The following is a 14,631-nucleotide window of genomic DNA, read 5'->3' on the forward strand; positions in this document are numbered from 1 at the left end:
TAATGGAAATCCAACGTTTATTTCTTATTTTATATCCGACCTTTTTGAATATAAATATGTTGTTTATTATGTTTTGTGTTCTCCAAGTCGAATCATTCAACCATTTTTTAACGACGGCCAAATTGAATTTTTCAAAATCATGGAATACGCAGTTTTATAATTACAGTAGAATTGAATGTTTGTTCCAAACTTCAGATCAATCAGTCAACAGAAACGGGGTCAATTTTCTATTAATGTAGGACAACCCTATAAACTTTCAAACATACATAGAAACAGATCAAGCTGAATGGAACAATTTATAAAGTAATTAGTTATTTAGGGACTGCGGCCATCTTGGAATTGGATTTTTCATGATCTGCTTTCGATAACTTTCTTCTGATACCCATATTGATGAGGTTTTGAAAAAAAAAAATATATGGCGACATTTTGTGGTGGCCGCCATCTTGGATGTACATTTTTTATAAATAACTGAGTTCTGCTAGTCAATCCCTTTCATTTGATGTACATATTGATGGGGTTCTGAGAAAATTTGTAATCCGTCATTTTGTAGCAGCCGCCATTTTGGATTTTCAAGATCATGGAATACGCAGTTTTATAATGACACCAGAGATAAAGATATGTTCCAAATTTCAGATCAAACGGTCAACAGGAAGGGGGTTAAATTTCTATTAATGTTGTACAGCGCTACAGACAAAGTTACAATGTTACAAAGTTACAAAGTCACAAACATACAAACGGGTCAATCTAGATGAAACCGTTTAATAAATAAGTGCAATTCATAATTACATTACGTTTACCGAGAGAAAAATTGTTTTTTTTTTATGACTCGATTATCCTGAGTTTAAAAAAAACAATATTCCGGATAATCGAGTACGATCTGTATTTGATTTTCGGATGAAAAAATGTTTGAAAATATTGATCGATACACCTTATTAAGATGTACTTTCAGTATTTTTTTCATATTTTTGTCTCAAAGCTATTGAGAATGGTGTGAAAAAAACGAAAAGGTGTATTTTTCAGCATATGATATGATATGTTGTACCATAGAAGAACCCGAATATACGGTACTACTGTCAAAATTTCTTATTCAGTACCCTATACACTATTTTCCATGCAGCAGGTGATTTGGTTTGGGGGCACTTTTTACTCCCTGACCCGGCCAGGCCCTTTTAGAACAGCTGAATGAGATGACCTTGCACCTTGCCTACGTTCCTCATAGGAATAATACAAGATTTTGATAGACCACATTGCGGAACAACTTTTATATTAAGGTACACATATTTAATATTAATATTATTATTCAACTCATATGTTCATTGCTTAATATTATCATCATATTTTTTTTTGTTTGTTTTGTAATTTTTTTTGAGATTATTGTTAAAATCAATAATAGATTAAAAATAAGACACAAATTTTTGTAAAATGGAGAATAGTGGAGAATCTCCAGAGATGGAGATCTCCCATAATGAATCCCATACAAGATCTGGGAAAAAACATAAACGAGTCCCTCAAAAAGAAGATAATTCTTCTGGGGACGAATCTGCTCATCCTTCCTTCTAAGAAAATAGCAAGCCTCCCTTCTGAACCCACTGTTACTTCCACTCCCCCTCTCCCATTATCGATTTCGCTTTCCCCTTCTGATGTTTCCGATCCAACCCAATCATCGTCCTCGTCCTCGTCCTCGTCTTCTCCCTCTGTTGTCTCCGCTCCACGTGTCAGAGTTTATCCAGAAGATGCACCTGGAACTGGCCCGTGGGTTGTTTTCCTCCGGCCAAAACCAAAAGGAAAAAGCCTTAACGTGATTCAGATCATGAAAGATCTAGCCAGATACTCTTCTGTATCTGAAATTCGCAGGGTTAGACCGAACAAATTGCGGGTTGTCGTGAATGAACGGAAACATGCAAACGAGATTGTTCTTCACTCTCGAATATAGAACATTTATACCCTCCCATAACGTAGAAATTGAGGGGGTGATAACTGAAACGGGTCTGACGAGCGAACAAATAAAAAAAGAAGGAAAAGGCAAGTTCAAGAAGCTTCCCTCAATGGAAGTAAAGATCTTGGACTGTCGCCAATTAGGGAAACTCTCCCATGATGGGGACCAAACTAAATCTACGCCGTCCGAATCGTTTCGAGTCACCTTTGCTGGTGCCGCCCTCCCTGACTACGTTATGGTGGACAAATTGAGACTACCTGTGCGACTCTTCGTGCCAAAGCCCATGACTTGCAACAAATGCAAGTCAGTTGGTCACACTTCAGATTATTGTGCCAACAAGGAGCACTGTGCCACTTGCGGAGAGCAACATGAGGGGAAACCCTGCAGTGCAACTGAGCATAAGTGTCCATATTGCGGAGGATCCCCACACGCGCTCTCAGCTTGTGAAACTTACAAGAGTCACTGGGAGAAAGAGAAGCGCTCTTTAAACGAACGCTCGAAGCGCACTTTTGTCGACATTTTAAAGGGCGCTTCTCCACTGGCCCAACAACAACAACAACCAATCTCAACACACAATACCTTTTCCACGTTGCCAGTTGATGAAATGGAAGCGGACACAGCTAGCGGGGGCACACCGTTTATTTTCAAAGGGAATCCCCGGCGCAAAAATGTGACCACTCCCAAAGTTCAAGAACAAGTCCCCCCGGTGATACCCCCAGTTAGCTTGCCTAAAAAATCGAGTGCAGCGGACAAGCAAAATCAGGTTCCTCATGGCTTCCGTGGAAATAGTTCATCTTCGAACGACCCAGCACTCGAGGGGACATCAAAAACCCCAACTGTCCCTATTTTTCCGTCCTGCTCTACTTCCCAATCGGGATTTATAAAGTTGTCTGACCTTTTGGATCAAATCTTCACGTGTTTTAATGTTTCCGACTCCATCAGAACCCTTGTCATCTCAATGCTTCCAGTATTAAAGATTGATGCAAACATGGCCCCTCCTTGCAATGATTATCTCTCTTGATGTCTAATTTAGATAGAGAGGTCGGAGATATCACTGTTTTTCAGTGGAATTGTCGTAGTCTTATCCCTAAATTGGATACATTCAAATTTTTAATTCATAACTTCAATTGTGATGTTTTTGCTCTGTCCGAAACTTGGCTTTCTTCGCGAGATGATATCTCTTTCCACGATTTTAATATTATACGCTTGGACCGCGATGACAGATACGTAGGGGTACTATTGGGAATCAATAAGTGCCACTCATTTTTTCGAATCGACCTTCCACCTATTGGAGGGATCGAAGCTGTTGCTTGTCATGCAAACATCAGAGGCAAAGACCTCTGTATTGTCAGCTTGTATTGGCCTCCGAGAGCTGCGGTTATCCGCAAGCAACTTGTTGACATGTGCTCACTTCTTCCTGAGCCACGATTGATCTTGGGAGACTTCAACTCTCACGGAACTGCCTGGGGGGAACAGTACGACGACAATCGTTCATTGTTGATATATGACCTTTGTAACAGCTTCAATATGACCGTTTTGAACACTGGGGAAACAACACGTGTACCTAAACCTCCTGCTAACCCAAGTGCTCTTGACCTCTCGCTTTGCTCGAATACACTATCGTTAGATTGCAAGTGGAATGTAATCCAGGACCCCAACGGCAGTGACCACTTGCCAATCAAAATTTCCATCACCATTGGTTCGAATTCTTCTGAATCTATAAACATGGCATATGACCTCACAAGACACATTGACTGGAAAAAATATGCGGACGCAATTGCTCTAGCCATCAATTCCAGAGATGGTTTGCCTCCATTGGAGGAGTATAACTTCATTTCTCGTTTGATCTATGATAGCGCGGTTCGCGCTCAAACGAAACCCATCCCAGGCTCCACTTTTCGTCAAAGGCCTCCCAATCCATGGTGGGATAGCCAATGTTCCAAGCTTTATCAGGATAAATCGAACGCATTTAAAGCTTTTCGGAAACGTGGAACCATTGAGAATTTTCAAACGTATTTGGACCTTGAAAATCGATTTAAAAACTTGATCAAAGGGAAAAAACGTGCTTATTGGCGAAATTTCGTGGGAGGTTTGTCACGAGAAACGTCAATGAAAAAATTATGGAAAGTGGCTCGAAACATGAGAAATCGCTCTTCAACGAATGAAAGCGAAGAATATTCACATCGATGGATTTTTAATTTTGCACGGTAGGTTTGTCCCGATTCCGCTCCCGTGCAGAAAATTGTTCGAGATATACCACAAGATAGGTGCGATCTTGATTCCGAGTTTTCGATGGTAGAATTCTCTCTTGCTCTCCTTTCTTGTAACAATTCGGCTCCAGGAACGGATAGAATTAAGTTCAACTTGTTAAAAAACCTCCCTGATGTGGCGAAACATCGCTTGTTGAATTTATTCAATCGGTTTCTGGAGCATAATATTGTTCCAGATGATTGGAGACAAGTGCGAATTATAGCTATTCAAAAACCCGGAAAACCCGCGTCCGACTTCAATTCGTACCGCCCAATAGCAATGCTGTCTTGTATACGGAAATTGTTGGAGAAAATGATCTTGTTTCGCCTTGATCGATGGGTTGAAACGAATGGCCTACTCTCAGATACACAATATGGGTTCCGCAGGGGCAAGGGGACGAATGATTGTCTTGCGTTGCTTTCTTCAGAAATTCAACTGGCTTACGCCGAAAAAAAACAAATGGCTTCAGTATTTTTGGACATAAAGGGGGCCTTTGATTCTGTTTCAATAGAGGATTTGTCAGACAAATTACACTCTCGGGGTCTGCCGCCTCTATTGAATAATATGTTATATAACTTGCTTTGTGAGAAACATTTGAACATTTCTCACGGAGATTCGGCAGTAAGTCGGGTCTCTTACATGGGCCTCCCCCAGGGCTCATATTTATGCCCCCTTTTGTACAACTTCTATGTAAGCGACATCGACAATTGCCTTACACAAAATTGCAGCCTAAGACAACTTGCAGATGATGGAGTGGTGTCTGTCGTAGGATCAAACGAATCCGACCCGCAAGGACAATTTTTCAACCTGGGCCATTGGGCTAGGGATCGAATTCTCCACGGAGAAAACAGAGATGGTAGTTTTTTCTAGGAAGCATAGACCAGCAAAACCAAAGCTTCAACTTTTGGGTAAACAGATCACTCATGCTATGTCATTCAAGTATCTTGGGGTCTGGTTCGACTCCAAATGTACTTGGGGGGCCCATATTAGGTATCTGAGTAAAGATGTCAACAAAGAATATACTTTCTCCGTACAATTACCGGCACATGGTGGGGAGCCCATCCCGAAGATCTTATAATGTTGTATCGAACAACTATTCTCTCAGTGATGGAGTATGGCAGTTTCTGTTTTCAATCAGCTGCCAAAACACACCTCATTAAACTCGAGCGAATTCAGTATCTTTGTCTCCGTATCGCGTTGGGATGTAAGCCCTCAACGCATACCATGAGTCTTGAGGTTTTGGCAGGCGTACTCCCACTAAAAGATCGCTTCAATTTATTATCTCTTCGGTTCCTCATCCGGTGTAAGGTTATGAACCCATTGGTGATCGGAAATTTTGAGCAATTGATCGAGCTAAATTTTCATTCTGGATTCATGAGTTCATATCATGAATTCACCTCTATGCAGGTTGTTCCTTCTTCGTATATTCCCAACCGTGTTTGTTTTCCTGACTACATAAATTCCTCTGTACATTTCGATCTGTTCATGAAGGAGAAAATCCATGGAATTCCAGATTATCATCGATCGGGGATCGTTCCTACGATCTTCAATGCAAAGTATGGGCGTGTCAATTGTGATAATATGTACTTTACTGATGGATCCTCTATGAATGAGTCCACAGGATTTGGAGTGTTCAACGTATTTTTTAGCACCTCACACAGTCTTCAGAATCCTTGCTCGGTATATATTGCTGAATTGGCAGCGATATACTGGGCGCTGGACAGCGTCGCCTCACGACCTGTTGAACACTATTACATTGTAACGGATAGTCTTAGCTCTGTCGAAGCTATCCGTTCAGTGAGGCCGGAAAAGCACTCGCCGTACTTCCTTGAGAGAATACGAGCAATTTTGAGTGCTTTATCCAGACGCTGTTATGTCATTATCTTTGTCTGGGTCCCTTCACATTGCTCCATTCCGGGTAATGAGAGGGCTGACTCATTGGCAAAGGTAGGTGCAATTGAAGGCGATATATATCAGCGTCAAATCGCCTTCAATGAATTTTATGCTTTAGTCCGCAAAAATAGCATCACTAACTGGCAACGCAAGTGGAATGAAGATGAATTGGGCCGGTGGTTTCACTCGATTATCCCTAAGGTTAGCCTCAAACCGTGGTTCAAAAGTCTGGACTTGAGTCGGGACTTTATTCGCACCTTCTCCCGACTCATGTCCAATCACTGTTCGTTAGATGCACTACTCTTCCGTTTCAATCTTGCCAGCAGCAATCTCTGCGTTTGTGGCCAAGGTTATCACGACATCGAGCACGTTGTTTGGTCGTGCGAGATGTATCTGGTCGCCAGATCGAATTTAGAAAACTCCCTTCGGGCCCGAGGAAGACAGCCCAATGTGCCGGTGAGAGATGTGTTGGCTCGGTTAGACCTTGATTACATGTCCCATATATATGTTTTCCTTAAAGCTATGTATCTTCGTGTGTGATTGTCCCTACATCCTTATACCCTCCTTTCCTTCCTTTGCGGGTAATTCGTCCCCTTGCTATAAATAGTAGAATAAGTTGAAATGTAAATAAACTATATATATATACGAATAGATTTAAGAATTGAGTGTTCATCAACATTGTTACAATTTCCTTATATCCCATCCTTATCCTAAAAATATGTCACCCTTCTAAACTCGTGTACACCGCGAGTAATCGGTTTTCCACCTTACTAACCATAGATGTAAGAAAATTATATATATATATATATATAAATATATATATATATATATATATATATATATATATATATATATAGTTTTAAAATTATATTTAAGAATTCGGCTCCTTTAAACTTAAGTAACTGAGCCTGTAAATATAAACGAATTAATAAAAAAAAGAAAAAAGAAAAAAATAAACTGTTCAATTTTAGGGCTCACTCAATTATTGATCCGTTGAATAATCAAAAACTTAGCAGCGTGCTGCGAGGGTACCCTTGTGATCTACGCAATCACTTTGGAGTAACTCGATTAGATGAAGCAATTTCCTAAGCTCATTTTGGATCCATCAGCAATGGATAGCCTGAGAGCATTATTTTGGAAATCTTCCGCCAAGAACAACTTTTCTCATTGAAATACGCCGAACTCAATTACGATGCAGTTCATTGCTCTCGAAAGGTAAACTTTCACCTTGGATATTAATACGCTACGAGGGGCAGCAGCAAACTCGATTTGCCTCTGCTATCCACTGATAATTCCACTGATGGCTTCGAAAATCCAGAAAGTTAACTACACAAAATAACAAACGCCGCTCTCTCCCTCTGTCTCGCTCTTCCGTTACTCTTTTGTTTCGCCATAATTAAACTTGTTATCGTCCCTAACAGCCCGAAACTCACCTCATCTTATTCAGCAGCGCGAAAAGTTTCTCGCACCTCTCCAGGATATCGCGCCTCGCCTGGTCACCCCCTCCGAGACTTTGGCCATCATCTATCCACCGGCATAATTAAGGTTCTCTTCTGTTGGCGAAAAACCACCCGGCTTTCCCACACGTTAGCGCCGCGCGAACCTGGCGATAATGGCCTATAAATTAAAACCATAAGCGCCACACACCGCTCTTCGAATTGCGTCGCTTGCATCGTATAAGTACCTGTCCCGCCACCATATATCCTCGCCGTGTAAAATTCCTCCATCTCGAGCACTCTCGTCCACACCGTTCTTCGGGCCCAATAAAAACCATTCGTAATCATAATTATTGCGAAACTCGGTGCTTCCATACTTCCACAATAATTATGCAGCGCGCGCGCCTTGTGTTTCGGGGTACCTTTGGGTAATATTTCGCGAAAGTTACGTTTTCGTCGGAAGTAATTCAATGCGCCTTGCAAGCTGCGCTAGATCACCTGAGTTGGGATTTTTCCCGCCATTGTCGCCAGAGTTTCAAAAATACTCGGAAAGTAGTGATGACAGTGAAAAAAAAAAGTTTTTCGTGGAGACTCTCGAGTGACGTGTATGTGGATTTATTCATATGATAGCATTATTCGCCTAGCTAGCTACGTGCACAATTGGAACTGAAACGAAAAAGAACACACATCTTCATAGCAAGGATGTGAACAGAACATTGGGAACCAAATACAACGACATATGAATCATCTCATCAATTATAGCATGCAATTGTGTCGAATATGTATACAGATGGATTAATGAAAGCAGACCTCGATACAGTATTTGTCTTTTGAAATTGTAATGATACGTACTGATGTATATTATCGTCACTGAGATATATATTTTTTCTGAGTATTATGTCATATGTTTCATCAAAAGTTGTATCAACAACCTTCCTGAATGTTTGATATGTTATTTTTTTTAATTATATTTTTGACGTAGGACTACGTCTAACCGGAAGATATAGGGGGTGAAATGGAAATCTAGGCACTGAACAAGTAGGAAAAAATGCAAGATTTGGAACGCTTATAACTCGAGCATTTCTCAATAGATCGCAAAAGTTTTTGCATCAATTGATAGGAAATATATCTACGCATCTATCATAACGAATAACATTTCATTTTTCTTGAGGTAAATAATTGAATAATTGTGAAATATCAAGCATTGTCCAAATACACTATGTGCCCATTTTTGATTGGTCCATTTTGTGCTCCTCAAATCGTACCGACCAAAACGGGCAACCAGAGCAGCAGCGAAATAGAATGAAGCACGATTGGAAAGGAAAAAGAAAAAAATGAGGGAAACATTGGTCGCAGTCTCACACATGCGTAATTCTCGAGCCAGCCAGTCAGCTTAAAAATCCCCGCTCCGCTGCCGTAACGATCATTCTCATCCAAACCGTACACCACATCAGTTCGCATCATAACACATCAACAAACAAACCCAAGCAGCCATGCCTGGACATGGTAAAGGAGGAAAAGTGAAGGGAAAGGCAAAATCCCGCTCGAACCGTGTTGATCTGGAGTTCCCCGCAAGGGTAGCTAGGCCGAGCGCGTTAGTACCAGTGTACCAGTCCACCTAGCCGGCGTTATATAGCTTCGGCCGCCGAAGTGATCGAGTTAGCTGACAAAGCTGCTCGCGACGATAAGAAAACCTGCATTCCTGCTGCAGAACACATTCGGTTCGGTGGACATCAAGACAACAGGCAGTTGCAGCGAGTGGCGAGTGGCAAACGCAATCGCAAAACGGCATCAGGTAGCAGAAGAAAAAAGTTTGTTCTTTATACAAACTGCTTTGGCGGCAAATCCAGAACAAGGCGGCATCGAGGGCGTTCAAAATGGTTTTTTTTAAACCACGAGTACTAAGTTTTCTAAATTGGAACCATTCCATAAAACACGGCGCTTATCAGGGCCATTAAACCTTTCAAAAAAGAGTTTACGGAATACAGTTCAATGCATTCTAAAATAATATCCAAAATAATAATAAAACACAAATTGATTTTTTTATAATTTGTTTGCCAGGATATGATGAGTATGTGAATTTGGCAGTTGTTCTGAGCTTATTGATGGTTGGGGACTTTCCCGATTATCCAATTTTCACCAATTCTTAATTTGCTTCTAGATTGAAAGTACAGTAATTTATATTTAGCTCGACATTGAGCTAATTGGATGGATCTGTAATGCGACATTTTTGTAAACATAGAGTTCGGGGTCCAAATTATGACCCCACATTGAAAGTCGACACTGTACCACTGTCATCGGAAATGTTCAATTACAGGTTAAAATTACCTCCAATCCGATACTGAGTGGTGGTAATGCGACGTGCCATTAAATTTAATTTACTGACCAACATGTCACAAGCTGGATGGGAAGAAATTTTCCAACTGTGAAAGCTGTGGCGAGTGGCAAACGCAATAGCTAAACAGTAAGGTTTAACCGAACAAGATGGGGATATCGAGTGATTAAACAGTAAACTAATCCATTTTTCAGGTAGATAGGTAGGTATTCACGTAGGAGAAGAAAATAAAACAATATATTTGAAATATATATTTAACAAAAGCTGTCCCCTTTGTATAGTCCTACGTCACTCCGGTTATGTCCCCGACATTACCCACCCGTCTTTTTTTAAATTCAAAAAGTTCGTAAATAAATCAGGTGGTTTGAAAGTCACGAATATGAGAAAAAAGAAGTTAAAAAAAAATTCACATGGGGGATGTGTCCGAGACACGGCCGCATAGTTGACGTAGGATTCCGTTAGGCTATCTGTTGATTATCATCGTTAAACTCTTTGATAATGATTTGGTGTCCCTGAAAAGGGCTGTTTTGTTTGGTTGTTAGAAATTGTTTGTTCACTCCACCAGTGTTTGCCAAATGATGATCACAGAAAGATGGTAAACAGTCTTTGGATGATGCGAATCAGATAAAAGATACCGAAGTGGAACGAGATATGATGAAAACCGCCCTCTGTGATTCTAGATGAGATGCCTCCTGTGTTATGTATGGATGGAAGAAAAAAAAATCTCACCAATGTGATATAAGATAATTACCAATACCGAACACAATTGAGGGTGTTAGAATGAAAGGGGTGTAAGTGACAAAATTGAAAAAATTGAGATAATGGCACGAAACAACACTTTGAGTATAGTTTTATACCCGGTAAAAAATTAACGTCGGCATACATTCTTTCAGTACTTTATTTAGAGACATGAAAAACGCAACATAATATAAGCTCCATTCAATTTGGAGGGAAAGGGGTGTAAGTGTGCTTATAACTCTTTCCCTCCAAGCTAGCTTTAAATAAGGAAAATCAAATGGGGTGGACTTGAGACAGAATTCACATCTTTCTGCTTGTTGAGTGGATATATACTAACACACATAACACGTTATGTGATGGAAACTAGATTGTATCGTGAGTGTCTTAGTGTTCGTGGAATCGAAGAGGTGCTTCCGTTCTTCCTGTCATTTTGTGATGCGTAATTATTTCTGCTGCGATCGCATCTGTACAAGATGGACGATTCGGTGTCAGATTTCCAACAATGGCAAGATAGTGATTTTGAGTTTATTCTACATGCTGATACTACAGGAAGCTCAACTACTGAAGAATTTTCACATGAGAGAATGAAAACGAGAAGAGAAACCGAACTAGAGAATAGATGCTTATCATCGGGATCCGGAACAACATGGATAGCTACACCCCCACAAATACAAGGCTCACGAAGAACAGAAGAATCAACGTCAAACAGAACGCCAAAAGACTTGCAGCAATCTGAGGAAACAATCGAAGAAACAACAATTCGTACAAAAGCGCCTCAGGCGGTCAGAAAATAGGAAGCAAAATAAAGCAAAGCGACTGCGGAACTGAGGCCTACAATATTTGAGCCGAAAAGGTACGGGATATCAATAGATTTTAGAGTAGATTTGTTGATATCATGGTGAATATAAAAATCCCTCAAATGGGACGATGAGTGTCACGTCCGGCAATGGTATTTTCATGGTTGTCAGCACCTAATGAGTTTGAATTTTGTGATTGGTTAGAGCCTATCACAAGTTATTATCTATTGATTACAAAAGTGAGAAAGTCATCCCTTTTTCACCATATATTTTCTCACACTGCCTAAACTCATTTCACACTTAGTGAAATGTTTTTATTTATGGCCCACTTCAGTTACGTAAACAAAAATAATAATACTTCCCCGTCCACAAGCTATCTCTCTCTTCGTTCGCGGTACTCTTCCCAGTATTAAACATAAGAGATATTTTGTGTAGAATTAAGGAAAAATGTAAACTAGTATTTGAGCCGAATGTTTATCCGGAAAAGGCAGTCTTGAGAATACCCGTGACCCATCGAACCCTTGCGCGCTTTCTATGTTATTCCTTTAACCGAAAGTCCTAAACAAAACTCTCTTATCACACCGTCACAAAATTATAGTCACAGAACGGCAACATCGCGCTATTTTTTTGAGAGATATCCGTAAAGCACAACATAGGGCAAGTATTTATGTCTCGTTTATTAGTTTTAGAGTATATCCCTCATACGAATAGTCATGCTATAAAAATTAGTATAAGATGTACTCGAAATATACGTACTTGTGAATCGCGGTGTTCACAAAGAATGACTTAGCCCACCATTATCGAAATGCACTTTTTATGGGATTTCATTATAATATTCGGTTTTGTTTACAGGATTGAAAAAAGAGGTCAAGGCCGTTCAACTTCTTGAAAACCACAACTGTAGATACTCATGTTCATGTTTTACGAATGAAGAAAGAAAAAATCTCTTCGATAAATACTGGGACCTAGGTTCCTGGGATTGGCAGACCGCGTATCTGACGGGATGCATGGAGCTGTTCACTCCAAAAAGATTGGATCGTAATGCTACGTTAAAGAAGTATATATAAGTGTTTGCCTCGAAATGAAAGACAAGAGGGTATGTAAGTCTTTTTTGCTAAAAACGCTAAACATTAGCCAGAAGCGGTATGATAACGTCTTAAAGAAGCGACATGCTACAGGAATTGCTTCTACAGATAGGCGAGGTAAACACGAACCTGCGAATAAAATCTCCCAAGAGCGTACTGATTTCATTAAAGAGCACATTCAATCTTTCCCTAAATATATCAGTCATTATTCAAGACGACAAAATCCACAAACTAAGTATTTGTCACCTGAGTTGAATATACACAAAATGTACAAATTGTACTGTGAATTATGTACAAACAAAGAACATATATTTAATAATATATTTAACAGACATGTATTTAACACGAAATTCAATCTGAGGTTTAAAAGACCTCTTTCCGACACATGCATGACATGTGATGCTATTGAGAATGATATAAAAAATAATGGAGATTTCCAAATCGTCGAGATGAGCAAAATGAAGAAGGAACAACATTTGCGTGAGACAGACAAAGCCAAATCATCTAAGGAGCAAGCAAAACAGCTAGCAATAGATAATCCGGCAAATGTGAAATCTATTTGCTTTGATTTACAGAGAACACTTCCGACGCCTGTACTCACAACTGGTATTGTGTATTACTTGAGACAACTATGGACCTACAATTTTGGAGTGCACGATTTGGGAACTCAAAAGGCCTCAATGTTCATTTGGCATGAAGGACAAGGAAACAGAGGATCGCAAGAAATAGGGTCCTGCCTTTTGACATACATCGAGTAATTACCACCGACAATTAACCATTTGATAGCTTTTAGTGATAATTGTGGAGGACAAAATAAGAACCACAATATCATCAAATATTGGATGTACGTTATTAGGACTACGAGCATAGGAAAAATTGATCATAAGTTTTTGTTAACGGGACATTCATATATGGAATGTGATCAAGATTATGGATTAATTGAAAAGGCGAAGAAAAGCACTCAACATGTTTTTGTTCCAGATGATTGGGTAGACGTCGTTTCGAAAACAAGTCGAAGATTTTCAGTAGTCCGTATGAATACTGAGAAGTTTCGATCGATAGACCAAATGCAAAGTATCCTATCCAACAGAAATATCAAAGGAATTCGTAAAATGCAATAGATTCACTTCGAGAAACAAAATCCATTTAGATTATTCTACAAAAATACTTTGGACGAGGATGAGCCTTTTCAGACAATTGTTTTGAAAAAAGACGGCCCCGGACGGCCATCCACATCAAGTATCATTAAACTTAAACCTCTATACCACCAAGCAGTGGCTATTAAAACAACTAAATATAATGACTTATAAAAGATGCTGAACTACTTGCCACCCGTACATCATCCATTTTATAAAACACTCGCACATAACACGCTGAAAAAGCAACACATTCCAGATCCGTGTGAAGGAGAGGCCATTGATGTTGATGAGGTAGATGCGATTTCAGGTTACGATACTGATGAATAGTCTGAACCAAACTTATTAAGTTGCATAGATTTAACATGTTATATAATTAAAAAAAGGCTTAAACATATGTGCTGAATTTTACTACTTCCTAATACCTTGGAGTGAAATGGGTGCAAGTGCACATCTTGGAAGGAAAGGGGTGTAAGTGACAAAAAGTTCTTTAAAAAAAATGCTACAAATCCGCAAAATGGTGATTTTATTTCAAGCTGTCAACAGGACGTGATTAGGTACAGTTGATGAAACCTTAACGCTACATTACTTTTTATATATTAGGCTGTCAAAAAAGTCCTGCGGTATTTTTTTTTTTGAATTTTCATTTGTTCATAAAATTAGTTACAATCATCTGTTTTAAGTCAAATATGCGCCGTTTTGTTCGATGACTTGTTCCCAACGAGATGCCAACTTCATAATACCCCTGTTATAGAAGCTCGCTTCCTTATCGGCAAAAAACTCGGATAGCCAATTTTCACAGGCCTCTTTTGTGGCTAACTTCTGACTACCTAGCTCGTTCGCCATGTACAAAAACAGATGGTAGTCACTTGGTGCAAGGTCCGGACTATACGGAGGATGCAAAAGAACCTCCCATCCGAGCTCCCGGAGCTTCTGGCGCATCACCAAAGAAGTGTGTGGCCTGGCGTTGTCCTGATGGAAGACAATGCGACCTCTGTTTATCAAAGATGGCCTCTTCTTCATGA

This window comes from Toxorhynchites rutilus, chromosome 1 (genome assembly GCF_029784135.1).
Source record: "Toxorhynchites rutilus septentrionalis strain SRP chromosome 1, ASM2978413v1, whole genome shotgun sequence".
NCBI lineage: Eukaryota > Metazoa > Arthropoda > Insecta > Diptera > Culicidae > Toxorhynchites > Toxorhynchites rutilus.